The following is a 14,988-nucleotide window of genomic DNA, read 5'->3' as shown; positions in this document are numbered from 1 at the left end:
ATATAAGAAAAAAAAAAGTCTCTTCTCACCTGTCCTCCGTTCCCTCGGTGTCCTTTCTGCATATGCGGGCGCAGGCACAATAGACCCCTTGACGATCGCGGCCTGGTCCAGGAGCTTCCAGCAGCTGCGCTTTAGTTCAGTGTATTGCTGCGCAGAGACCAATGCCTGCCACCGGCCTATCAGAGGCCAGCAGGTGACATCTGCCCATGTTACTGATGTCATGCACCGCTGCGCTGGGACGCGGATGTCCGCTGCTGGCCTCTGATAGGCCGGTGGCTGGCATTGGTATTGTATCATGCAGAGAGCCGGTCTCTGCACAGCAATACACTGAACTAAAGTGCAGCTGTCGGCAGCTCCTGGACCGGGCAGCGATCGGGGTCTATGGTGCACACAGGAAGCATGAACCAGTCTGAAGGGCCACATGCGACCCGCGTGTTTGAGACCCCTGGTTTAGGATGAGTCTGTCTCTCATACTCTGCTGACCTCACCCCTCCTTGGATAAACCCCCTTTCCACTGCCCCCTTTACTTTTTCCCTGCCCCTCTTCAGGGACGCCTGGAGCTGGTGCTCACACACTATCATACAGGTCACCACTTAATAAAGGTAATATGAAGCAATTAAAGTAGTGAAAGAGGTTAAAACATAACCTTTAATGATTACGTAGGTAAAAAAGATATAAAACGTCACTAGGACCTAAAATCCAGTTAATGCCTGCCAATGGTAGTAAAACAAAGCTACCTATCATAAATATGTACTCGTTATAAACAGGAATTTATATGGCATGAACACCAAATGTATCCAACCTGTATATTTAACAAGACAGTGGCAAGAAAAATGATAGAGCTGTCAATAACACATCTCAATAAGCGTGCAACATATCCGACGACCAGTCCTCACACTGTACTCACACAGTGGGTCCTCACACTGTATGCAGGAGGCTGTGTGGGTCCTCACACTATATGCAGGAGGCTGTGTGGGTCCTCACACTATATGCAGGAGGCGGTGTGGGGACTGATACTGTATATAGGAGGCTATGTGAGGGCTCATACTCATATAGGAGGTTGTGTGAGGGCTCACATTGTATATAGGAAGCTATGTGGGGCTCACACTGTATAGTATATGGAAGGCTATGTGGGGCTGTAAAAAGGAGACTATGTGGTGGCTCCTGTTCAGCAGCCACAGAATATTCATCTGACCACTGGACCACGGTTCTACAAATTGCTCGTCTCTATATACCAGTCATACTGTATATTCTCCTATATATATTGTACTGTATGTGGTATACTATGTATACTATGTGCACGGACATCAGATGAAGCACTCAAGATAATTAGTGACTGCTACATCATTTACTATTATGTGGAGTTGAAGTTTACAATGATGATTTCATTGATCAAGTATGTTTGAAAACATATACAAAATAATAATTCATAGGTACCTATCTAGCAGACCTGGGCTTGTGTGTGACCACCTTTACTCTGCTGATATGTTATTTTAGGAGTGTAGAAAAACACAGCGTACTACACAGGGGTGGACACAGACTGTAGTGGGCCCCTGTGCAAGAATTTTTTTGGGCCCCCCCCCGCCCTTCATAGGGGGCATGAAGGGCCCCCCCCCCGTGCATCTCTCATCCCCCCGTGCATCTCTGATTCCCCCCACTCCAAGTTAATTTATTGTATGTAAAAAAAATACAACTTGTTATACTTACCCCCAGGGCCGGCTCCAGGTTTTTGTGGGCCCTGGGCAACAGAGTTTCAGTGGGCCCCTTTAACACATACCATGATTCATGATGCACAGATACCGCAGAGAAATATATATATATAGTGCAAGGCCAAGGATTTCACTTACTACATTACATGAGTGATATCTATTGTAAATTTTACAATAGCTCAGAAACCGGTGAATCCTCACAGCGCACAGTGCAGACCGGACAGTATAGTCCTCCATACAGTATTATGGGCACCATATCATGCTCCATACAGGATACTGACCCCCTTATAATGCTCCATACAGGATACTGGTCCCCATATAATGCTCTATACAGGATACTGGTCCCCATATAACGCTCCATAGAGGATACTGGTCCCCATATAACACTGCATACAGAATACTGGCCCCCATATAACGCTCCCTACCGAATACTGTCCCCCATATATCGCTCCATACAGAATACTGACCCCCATATAACGCTCCATACAGAATATTGGCCCCCATATAACGCTCCATGCAGGCTGTTCCCCCCTTATAATGCCCCATTACACAAGCGATATCTATTGTAAATTCTACAATAGCTCAGAAACCGGCGAATCCTCACAGCGCACAGTGCAGACTGGACAGTATAGTCCTCCATACAGTAATATGGGCACCCTATAATGCTCCATACAAGATACTGACCCCCTTATAATGCTCCATACAGGATACTGGTCCCCATATAATGCTCCATACAGGATACTGGTCCCGACTCCCCATATAACTCTCCATACAGAATATTGGCCCCTATGTAACACTCCATGCAGGCTGTTCCCCCCTTATAATGCCCCATGCAGGATGACACCCGTCTTTTAATGCACTATACAGGATGTCACATCTACCCCCCATAAAATGCCCCATGCAGGATGTCACCTCTTCCCCCCATATAATGCCCCATGCAGGATGTCGCTTCCCCCCTTTTCAATGCCCTATGCAGCATGTCAGACCACCCCCTCCCTTATAATGCCCCATGCAGGAGGTCACCCCCCCTCCTTATAATGCCCCATGCAGTATGTCACACACCCACCCTCTATATAATGCCCCATGCAGGATGTCAATTCCCCCCTCCCCCTCTTATAATGCCCCATGCAGGATGTCACACCGCCTCCCTTATAATGCCCCATGCAGAATGTCACGCCCCCCCTCCCTTATAATGCCCCATGCAGGATATCACTTCCCCCCTTCCCCTCTTATAATGCCCCATGCAGGATGTCACTTCCCCCTTCCCCTCTTATAATGCCTAATGTAGTATGTCACTTCCCCCTTCCCCTCTTATAATGCCCCATGCAGGATGTCACTTCCCCCCTTCCCCTCTTATAATGCCCCATGCAGGATGTCACTTCCCCCTTCCCCTCTTATAATGCCCCATGCAGGATGTCACATCCCTCCCCCCCACCCCCTTATAATGCCCCCATGCAGGATGTCAATTCCACCCTCCCCCATATAATGCCCCATTCAGGATGCCAATCCCCCCCCTATATAATGTCCCATGCAGGATGTCACACCACCTCCCCCATATAATGCCCCATGCAGGATGTCACACCCACTCTCCCCCCACCATTAAATGCCCCATGCCCCCATACATATAAAAAAAAAATCAAATACTCACCTCACTTCTTACTTGCTGCTAATCCGGACTCCAGCGTTGCGTGCGTCTTCCCGCTCTGTGATGTGACAGCTCAGGAGAGAGCGCGCGGTGTAAAGACGTCACCACGCCCTCTGACCTGAGACATCACAGTCCGAGGACGGGGCAGAGCTGAGCGCAGGCACATCTCCGGTCATGTGACGGCGGGGGGTCCTCCGGGGGGAAACATGAGGAGACGCACAAGAGGGGGGCTCCGAGGGGGCCCCGACTGGCCGGGCCCCATGCTGGAGTCAGGGCAGTCATGCCATGATGGCGGCCCTGCTGGAGGCTGGAGGGGCCCCCTCTCCCTCGGGGGCCCCCGTTCAATGAACCGGCTGCACGGGCGGTAGGTTCGCACCTGGTACTACATCTCTAAAAAGGTATATCTGCTTTAAAAATAGTAATACATAAGAATAATATGTACTATGTCTGACCACTACAAACACTCATCTGAACTGGTCCAAGTGCTGTCAGCTTTTTTCACGGGCAACACTTAGACAATACGGTCGTGTGAATATAGGCTTATGATGCATCTGGTAATAAACATGTTAAGGATGGGCCGCTACTCATGGGCCACTGCTGTGTGCTTGCCCCCCAGGCTAAAATGTGCCAGCCAGCCCCTGCTGCACCGGGTGCCAGAAAACCTAGATACATCTTTGGAATAGGTATCTTGCAAAGTAAGGATGGGGTTTGGTGTTTTTAAGTGATTTTATTGACTCTGTGCATTTATATTTTGCATCAATAATATGATATGGTTATATATATCTTCTGGATATCAGGAGGGCTTATCCCTGTGCATTGACTCTCTCCTTCTCCTTCGATGTCCTGTATAGGCCAAAAAAAACTAAGCGTTTCGAGGACTCACAGTTCCTCTTCGTCAGCTTCTCGCTGGTCGTCAAACTGGTAACCTAATAAAGTCCAAACGCCCCCCACAAAGATAATACAACCAAAGAAATGGAGGAAGATCCAATACTATCAAGACGGTGCAAAAGGACATATGGAGGTGCAATAGAACTAAGATAGAATTCCAATAAGAATAGACTGTGTGTGAAAAAAATAATAATAAAAAAGACTTTGTTCAAACTTTCACAATTAGTTAAAAATGAATAAAAATTATATACGGTACTTATATTTCTGATGGCTATACAAAACAGTCTGTTAATCAGTGTATATTACCAGGATAGTATAAATTCGGCACTTAGTACCATCCAGAGATAAAAAGGAAAAAATGAAGGAGAAAAATAAAAACATTATATTGTATCTCCAATAGGGGTATCAATGTATAGAAACAAATACATATATAAAATAGGTGGATTCAAAGGAATATATCCAAAAGACATATTATATTGATAAAATATAAGGAGGTTCATAAAAGTGCAATGTAAATGTTCAATTGGTACTGGGATAAAAAATACATACAGTATATACCGCTGCGAGTTAAAGGCATACAGCTGACTCTCGTGATTAAGGCCCTTTAGAGCCAAGCTATTTAATGTGAAGAACCATTTGGATTCCATCCGCGACATTAATCTCAGGTAATCACCTCCCCTCCATTTTCTGGGGACTAATCGGATCCCACAAAACTTAGTGTCCTTATAAGATTGGTTGTGGAACTTCCGGTAGTGCCGGGACAGTGGATGCCCTTCAAAACCTTCATTCATGTTGATAAAGTGTTCCTTCAGCCTTTTGATAACTTGCGCTTTGTACAGACATCTCCTCCTGCCAAGGTATAAAAAGGGCGTGGCTTGGGGTGTGGATAGGGGCGTGGTCAGACTACACGTGCCGCATGGTTTCGCCCTCTTTCTAGTCCTCATAGGTTGGCGGTATGCTTGTACTGAGGAGATCTGGGATATCAGTGACTAGGTCCCATATTGTGCACTGTAAGGTCTGGAAAAGCTCCTTCTATCGGTCTCTGTAGCACCAGAGGAAGAACAGAGGGGAAAAGACAGGATTTTCTACATGTCGCGTTATGTAGATGTTCTGCAGATTTATCACAACCGTCCACAAGAAGAAACTGCCATCACAGAGCCGCCTTTAGCTGTTGGAAAAGTTTAAACTTAGTTTTGAATAGTTGCTATAGGCAACAGGGACCGTTTCTATTTATGCTGGGTCACATGATGCTGGTGCTGAGTGATGTCATGTGATGGAATGTTGTGGGTGATGATGTCACAGAGGGCGTTGTGATGTCACCCTTGGGGTATATAAGGGGGCTCCATCCACCTGGAGCTCATATCTCATTGGCCATATCTTGGTGCTGAGATACCCCCTGGAGACAATGAGGATCGCCATATTGTTTCTGTGCTGTACCCTGTTCTACCCTGTGAATTACCATAGGCTGCCGGTGAGTACCTGTCTATTATTACATATGGAGGACGTTTAGAATCAGCTGCGGCAGGGGAAGGGGATGGGGAGGGGGGTCCTGTAAGAATTTACCTGCGGGAATAAGAGGTTATGGCAGGGAAAGGAGCTTAGGAAGTGACAGTCAGAGGGGATATAAGTGTGGGGTGACCCCTCTGACTCCCACATTCCTGCTTTGTCCTTGTAGTGATTAATGACTTTGGTGTTGTCCCTTATATATCACTTTGCAGTCACCAGTGATCGCTCCGCACTGTGATCCTAAACTACAGTCTCATTTACCTTTTTGCAAACGCCCAGAAGGGGAGGAGTGACATCACACCCATGTGAGCAGATCCCGCCCACTTTTACTGCAGTCGTAATGCGAGCTAGCTGTATTCTGTTTTCATGGAAATGTCAGCAGCTGCTCCCCTAGTATTTACAAGATGAAAACATCAAAATAGTTAAAATATTTTTTTCAGATTTTATACCATTGAAACCTTTTTAAATACATATGTGTATTTATATATAAATATAAATACTTTACAATTGTAAAAAAATTGCTGACACTTTCCCTTTAAAAGATCTAAAGACGTTCTGCTTCATGTGCCATTGTGACCAATCACAGCACAGATTATATTTTTTAAACTTTTCTTGAAAAACTGAAGCTGCTCCGTGATTGGAAATCATGTGGAAGGGTTCTCTTTTAGACATTTAGTTAGGTCCAAAGTATCAGTGACATGATGGATAGAACTGTGCAATGATGTCACAGAGGGCTTTGTGATGTCACCCCTGGGTATATTAGAAGCCTCGGCCCATCTGCAGCTTGTATCTCATTGACCATACCTTGGTGCTGAGAGACCTCTGGAGATGATGAGTATCATCCTATCATTTCTGTGCTTTACGTTGCTCTACCCCCGACATTACAGTACACTGAGGGCGAGTATGTTCTCATCAATATGGAGGTCACAAGGATCAGCTAATGAGAATATCGCCTCTTGCAGGACTTCTCATACTGGACACGTGACCGTCCGTCATATGAAAGTCCAACTGTAAATAATATTCCATGGACCCTGGAGGTGAATCCCAAACTTCTTCCTGATCTTCTCAATGGGATATTTCTGAAAGTTGCTTGATAATGTATCCATCACTGTATAATAACAAGGGCTCTCTGTTTGACTGGATTGGGTATAAATATACAGGACTTTATTATGTTTTTTTTCTTTATTATAGGATGACCCACTACCCGTGGATCTCAGGAGAAGCACCTATCAAGCTTCCATCAATCTTCCTCTTTGGCTCTTCCGTGACGCAGTTTTTGTTGCGGTGATGACACTACTGACAATACTAGAGTATTTGGCCTTAAGTCTTGTCCTGAGCAAGTGGGCAATGTCTGAACCTGGTGAAACAATCAGAAAACTCCTGAGAACAAAACCATTCTGAAGGAACAAAGTGCTTGTAAGGAGCCGATTTGCATCCCTCAGATTCAGGAGCAAGACTCCAGGAGAACACCTGTCCTGCCCAATGGCAAATGTTCTACTCCATCCATGGCTCCTGCACCGCAGGATGCGAAAAAGGTTCCTAGTTGCAACTATAAAGTGGCGTTCAGTGATATTGTCTGGGTCAGAACGATCCCTCACAACAATATAGGAAGAAGAGCTCGAAGTTCCACGGAGCATAAAGAGAGGTTACAGATTTTTCAGAGAAGCCAACAACCCAGAATTCCAGAGCCAAGAGCACCAGAACCTAGAACACCAGAACCTACCATGTCAGAACCTAGTATGTCAGAACCTAGAATGCCAGAGCCTGAAATGCCTACAACACCTCCACCCAAAATCAAGAGGAGAAGATGTTTCCTTAGATGTCTTAGAGGCGAGGAAGATTGAGAAGGCAACTGCTTGAACTTTCCCATTGCTCGTGTTTTCATCACAGGTTAGTCATATACATGCTGTCTGATGGGCACCATCTTACTACATACAAGGCAGCATTGCACCTGAAATCGAATGGATATTTTGTCACACACTTGCACTTTAGCACCTTATCATATGGCGCATATATCTATGAACGCTTTGCTAAGTATCACTGTCTAGTATGTGCTTCTGATGAACCTATTTTAGGAAAACGTGTCGAGGTTTGGCATACTATGTACTTGAGTTTGGCGTACTATGTGCTTGTTGGTAAATTCTATTGCCATCTATAATCTACTAGATATTATAATGTCTCTGGTGGGATGCCCCATGCCGAATTGTTGATAACTGACTATGAGCATTGTCCTCTATTTCTTATCTACTATGGCTACAGGTAGATGTGAAGAGAGCTGTGCCATTGGTAGCAATTTTTCTACTGATTTGTCAGTTATATTTATGTTAGTTTAGCAAATTTCTGCTTGTAGGGTCTAATGTTTTAGCATAGTGTATGTTCTGTGAACTAAATTGTCATACTTATGCACTAGATAGATTATAAATTGTGATGCTTATGTACTAGATAGATTATTAGTTTAATCGGTGATTTTTTAAATATTTTTTAACATCAGGAGACTCAAGAATCGCATCTTACAGAAGACAAGAAGCCTAAATGCCGAAGGGTGATGACCTGTTGATGGCCCACAGCAGGAGGGTCATTACCTCTTGATGGCACAAAACTGGACCGAAGATAAAAACATTTGATGGTACACAGCCGGAGGATGATGACCTATTGATGGCCATAGCCAGAGGGTCATTACCTGTTGATGGCACACAGCCGGATGGTCATTACCTGTTCATGGCGCACTGCCGGATGGTTATTACCTGTTGATGGCACACAGCCGGAGGGTGATGACCTATTGATGGCCATAGCCAGAGGGTCATTACCTGTTGATGGCACACAGCCGGATGGTCATTACCTGTTCATGGCGCACTGCCAGATGGTCATTACCTGTTGATGGCACACAGCCGGAGGGTGATGACCTATTGATGGCCATAGCCAGAGGGTCATTACCTGTTGATGGCGCACTGCCGGATGGTCATTACCTGTTGATGGCACACAGCTGGAGGGTGATGACCAGTTGATGTCGCACTGCCGGATGGTCATTACCTGTTGATGGCACACAGCCGGACAGAGGATCATTACCTGTTGATGGCACACAGCCGGTCAGAGGATAAGATCTTTTGATTGCATACACCGGGTCCCTCCCTGATAACAAGGAACCCTGGGGAATACTGGTCATCTTGATCCCCCACTGACTATATACTTGCTCCACCTCAGCCTACACCATCATGGAGGACACTTCCACCTGTGTCCACTGTAAGGTTGGACTTTCTTTTATAATTACAGCAGATTAATAAACATCATAAAGCTGTCAAACTATCGAGTAATTTATTATAAATTATTATAAAGAAATATAAAGTATAATAGATAGCTATAGAGGGCACAGAAGACGACTAACTATAGAAAGCATGGTATCGCCTGATATATACTGTATATTCTAGATGGCGCTATTACACTAAATACATCACAACCTCCAGGGTGATATTACCGTACAATGCGAGATCACTAATAATGACCACAGATTATGAGAAAATGACCAGCTCCATAGTCCTGGAGTTATTATAAATGTCTCTAGTGTGAGGCAGGGACTGGACGAGTGTTGGAGGGAGGTATATTCCCCCAGGACGTCCTTTATGTATCCATGCTGTAGAATCTGCCGTATACTTCTGTTCTAGCAGTCAGACATTTCACTCTGCAAATCACAGGCTCAACATTGTGTAAAACTACCACCGTATATAAGAGCACTCAGAATAAAAACTAGCGGCATGCCGTGCACTGCCCACGTCATGTGTACGGGATACAGGACCTGCAGGACCTGGTACGGCCATTATAGTTGATAGATTAATGATACCTGTGCAGATGAAGGGAAAAAAAATATGTGCAACAACAGGAGGAGAAAGTCTCAAAATGTCATTTGAAGAGTATAATAGAGAAATGGGAAACTTCTGGAGATGCAGATAAGTGGTACCAGGGCGAAACGTAAGTGTAGTCAGACAAGGGAAAAGTGCAAATGATCCAGCGTAAAGGTTTGTTTAGTAGAAAAAATATTAAAACTTAGCTTTTATTAGCCATATAAAACACTGCTCCACAAAGAATACAGCAAATGTGCAACTATCATAGCTTACAGACCTACGCGTTTCAACAAATCATGTCTTAATTATGGCCCTACTACTAGAATGACAAAAAGGCATATATATATATATATATATATATATATATATATATATATATATATATATATATCCACGTGCCTGTATGACCTCCCTACAACGCCTGGGCATGCTCCTGATGAGGTTTCGTATGGTCTCCTGTGGGATCTCCTCCTAGACCTGGACTAAAGCATCCGTCAACTCCTGTACAGTCTGTGGTGCAACGTGACGTTGGCGGATGGAGCGAGACATGATGTCCCAGATGTGCTCAATCGGATTCAGGTCTGGGGAACGGGCGTTCATAGCTTCAATGCCTTCATCTTGCAGGAACTGCTGACACACTCCAGCCACATGAGGTCTGGCATTGTCCTGCATTAGGAGGAACCCAGGGCCAACCGCACCAGCATATGGTCTCACAAGGGGTCTGAGGATCTCATAGAATCATAGAATGGTAGAGTTGGAAGGGACCTCCTGGGTCATCTGGTCCAACCCCCTGCTCAAAGCAGGATTCACTAGATCATCTCAGACAGATGTCTGTCCAGCCTCTGTTTGAAGACGTCCATTGAAGGGGAACTCACCACCTCTCGTGGCAGCCTGTTCCACTCATTAATCACCCTAACTGTCAAAAAGTTTTTTCTAATATCTAATCTGTGTCTCCTCCCATTTAGTTTCATCCCATTGCTTCTAGTCTTTCCTTGTGCAAATGAGAATAAAGATGATCCTTCTACAATGTGACAGCCCTTGACATATTTGTAGACAGCTATTCAGTCTCCTCTCAGTCTTCTTTTTTGCAAGCTAAACATTCCCAAATCCTGCAACCGTTCCTCATAGGACATGGTTTGCAGACCAGTCACCATTCTGGTCGCTCTTCTCTGAACTTGCTCCAGTTTGTCTATGTCTTTTTTAAAATGTGGTGCCCAAAACTGTACACAGTATTCCAGATGAGGTCTGACCAAAGAGGAGTAAAGACCGATAATGACTTCACGTGATCTAGACTGTATGCTTCTGTTAATACATCCCAGAATTGTATTTGCCTTTTTTGCTGCTGCATCACACTGTTGACTCATGTTCAGTCTATGATCTATTAGTATATTTAAGTCTTTTTCACATGTACTGTTGCTTAGCTCTATTCCTCCCATTCTGTATATGCTTTTTTCATTTTTATTGCCCAGATGTAGTACTTTGCATTTTTCCCTGTTAAAAACCATTCTGTTGGTTGCTGCCCACTGCTCCAGTTTATTTAGGTCTTTTTGAATCCTCTCTCTCTCTTCTCTAGTATTAGCTATCCCTCCTAGCTTTGTGTCATCAGCAAATTTAATCAGTTTACCCTCAATTCCTTCATCTAAATCATTGATAAAGATGTTGAACAATACAGGTCCCAGGACGGAGCCCTGTGGTACCCCACTTGAGACATTTATCCAGCTGGATGTGAAGCCATTTACAACCACCCTTTGAGTCCGATCACTAAGCCAGTTATGAATCCACCTAACAGTTGCCTGGTCCATTGCATACTTGGTCATTTTTTCAATAAGGATGGTGTGAGATACTTTGTCAAATGCTTTGCTGAAGTCAAGATATACTATATCTACAGTACATCTCGGTACCTAATTGAAGTCAGGCTACCTCTGGCGAGCACATGGAGGGCTGTGCGGCCCTCCAAAGAAATGCCACCCCACACCATTACTCACCCACTGCCAAACCGGTCATGCTGAAGGATGTCGCTCTCCACGGCGTCTCCAGACTCTGTCACGTCTGTCACATGTGCTCAGTGTGAACCTGCTTTCATCTGTGAAGAGCACAGGGCGCGAGTGGCGACTTTGCCAATCCTGGTGTTCTCTGGCAAATGCCAAGCGTCCTGCATGGTGTTGGGCTGTGAGCACAACCCCTATCTGGGGACGTCGGGCCCTCATACCACCCTCATGGAGTCAGTATCTAACCGCTTGTGCAGACACATGCACATGTGTGGCCTGCTGGAGGTCATTTTGCAGGGCTCTGGCAGTGCTCCTCCTGTTCCTCCTTGCACAAAGGCGGAGGTAGCGGTCCTGCTGCTGGGTTGTTGCCCTCCTACGGCCCCCTCCACATCTCCTGGTGTACTGGCCTGTCTCCTGGTAGCGCCTCCAGCCTCTGGACACAGCCAACCATCTTGCAACAACTCGCATTGATGTGCCATCCTGGATGAGCTGCACTATCTGAGCAACTTCTGTGGGTTGTAGAGTCTGTCTCATGCTACCACGAGTGTGAAAGCACAACCAACATTCAAAAGTGACCAAAACATCAGCCAGAAAGCATTGGTACTGAGATGTGGTCTGTGGTCCCCACCTGCAGAACCACTCCTTTATTGAGGGTGTCTTGATAATTGCCAATAATTTCCATCTATCGTCTATTCCATTTGCACATCAGCATGTGAAATTGATTGTCAATCAGTGTTGATTCCTAAGTGGACAGTTTGATTTCACAGAAGTTTGATTTACATGGAGTTATATTCTGTTGTTTTAAGTGTTCCCTTTATTTTTGGATACAGTGAGTACGGAAAGTATTCAGACTCTTTTAAATTTTTCACTCTTTGTTTCATTGCAGCCATTTGATAAATTCTAAAAAGTTCATTTTTTTCTCATTAAAGTACACTCTGCACCCCATCTTGACTGAAAAAAACAGCAATGTAGAATTTTTTTGCAAATTTATTAAAAAAGAAAAACTGAAATATCACATGGTCCTTTGCTCAGACACTCATATTTAAGTCACATGCTGTCCATTTCCTTGTGATCCTCCTTGATATGGTTCTACTCCTTCAATGGAGTCCAAATGTGTTTAATTAAACTGATAGGACTTGATTTGGAAAGGCACACACCTGTCTATATAAGACCCCACAGCTCACAGTGCATGTCAGACCAAATGAGAATCATGAACTCAAAGGAACTGCCCAAGGAGCTCAGAGACAGAATTGTGGCAAGGCACACATCTAGCCAAGGTTATAAAAGAATTTCTGCATTACTCAAGGTTCATAAGAGCACAGTGGCCTCCATAATCCTTAAATGGAAGAAGTTTGGGACCACCAGAAGTCTTCCTAGACCTGGCCGTCCAGCCAAACTGAGCAATCGTGGGAGAAGAGCCTTGGTGAGAGAGGTAAAGAAGAACCCCAAGATCACTGTGGCTGAGCTCCAGAGATGCAGTAGGGAGATGGGAGAAAGTTCCACAAAGTCAACTATCACTGCAGCCCCCCACCAGTTGGGCCTTTATGGCAGAGTGGCCAGACGGAAGCCTCTCCTCAGTGCAAGACGTATGAAAGCCCGCATAGAGTTTGCTCAAAAACACATGAAGGACTCCCAGACTATGAGAAATAAGATTCTCTGGTCTGATGAGACAAAGATAGAACTTTTTGGTGATAATTCTAAGTGGTATGTGTGGAGAAAACCAGGCACTGCTCATCACCTGCCTAATACAATCCCAACAGTGAAACATGGTGGTGGCAGTTGTTAGAACCCTCCTGTTAGCTTTTTCTATTTTGTGGTCACGTGACCTTCTGTCTATTTATTCCAGCTCCGCCCTTCAGGCTTTGCTGGACTTCAGTGTTACTTTGACTCTTAATCTAGCCAGGTGCTTTGTACCTACTGTATCTCTCTAGTTTGTTTGGTCCTTGGACCGCTAAGTCCTTTTGTCTGTTTGTCTTCTTCTGCTACTTCTTCTGCCAGGAGGTGTCCAATTTAGTCCCAGTCCTTAGTTCTTTTAGGGACCCCTCCCTTTAATCTATAGGTCTGGGTTCAGACTAGCCGCGGACGAAGGCGGGTCTGTTCACAAGGAACAGGTTGCCCACTGCATCGTAGGGAATCAGCTTAGTCCTATTGTATGGACAGATTTCCTCTCTTTCCTTAGTTCTTGTAGCAGATCATAACAGCAGTATCATGCTATGGGTGTGTTTTTCAGCTGCAGGGACAGGACGACTGGTTGCAATTGAAGGAAACATGAATGCGGCCAAGTACAGAGATATCCTGGATGAAAACCTCTTCCAGAGTGCTCTGCACCTCAGACTTGGCCAAAGGTTCACCTTCCAACAAGACAATGACCCTAAGCACACAGCTAAAATAACAAAGGAGTGGCTTGAGAACAACTATGTGACCATTCTTGACTGGCCCAGCCAGAGCCCTGACCTAAACCCAATTGAGCATCTTTGGAGAGACCTGAAAATGGCTGTCCACTGTTAGAAAAATTAACACTTCCTTTTCTTAGATAAGGGCACAGTGAGGGAAATCAGTCTTTGAATTGTGTGGATAAAACAAAAGCTTATTTAATGTTCATTCAAAAAGGTGATTACAAAAAATGGAAAGAAAATAGTTCATAGCACACAACAAAAGAGGTATCAGGTTAAAATAGAAACAATTATAAGTTCTTACGTATCCAGTTTTGGCAGTATGTGATGGTCCGTTGTGGAGACCTCAAGGTATGAGAATCTACCCACCATACTGATGTCTCTCCTTATATACCATCTTGCCTCATGGATATACATTGGAGACTATTTTTACAGTTACATAACCCAATATGGCGGTTTGCTGATATGGCAGTAACCTCCATACCTATAATATAGTATGTATTTTCGACTGTGTACCATTACTTCATGTTGGCATATTTCAAACATATGGCTAAGGACTTTTCATCATTAGTTATCTCTAAATAACCCATGTTGACAACGAGTCCTATAGATTTGATGTACAGAACAGGTGTGCCTGCCAAGGTTCTCAGAATAACCTCTGTCACGCTCTGAAACTCCTAAGCATGAGACTAAGCTTCTGAGAGCTTATATGTAATGTTTTATATCATAAGAGATTAATATTTTATAGTCCCCCTGATTATGATTTAAGAAATATCATAATCAATCCTAAACTCATTCTCTCACCATTTGTATCACATTCATTCTTTATTCTGAAAACCTTGTATCAACTCCTGTACTGAATGTCATCTGAGTTCCCAAAAACTTCTAAATTAAAAATAAAAATTCACTTAAAAGGTTATATTTTTTTTTAACATTTCTCTTAAAAGACCATCTTCCTTTTTCATTTCTGTCTTTATCTTTTAATATATTTTCTTAATTTTACACATAAAAATCTGATAAAAA

The 14,988-nt window shown here is 44.2% G+C and overlaps 1 pseudogene; it reads right to left on the bottom strand.

Annotated features, from left to right (window-relative positions):
* LOC141224346 (uncharacterized) overlaps positions 1-14,555 on the bottom strand; it is a 105,769-nt pseudogene extending 91,214 nt beyond the window's left edge.
* Positions 14,556-14,988: the final 433 nt, after the last annotated feature.

Source organism: Phyllobates terribilis, unplaced genomic scaffold (assembly GCF_046119375.1).
Source record: "Phyllobates terribilis strain yellow unplaced genomic scaffold, ASM4611937v1 Scaffold_391__1_contigs__length_1789467, whole genome shotgun sequence".
In the NCBI taxonomy this organism is placed as follows: domain Eukaryota; kingdom Metazoa; phylum Chordata; class Amphibia; order Anura; family Dendrobatidae; genus Phyllobates; species Phyllobates terribilis.
This window is presented reverse-complemented; position numbering and strand designations above follow the sequence as displayed.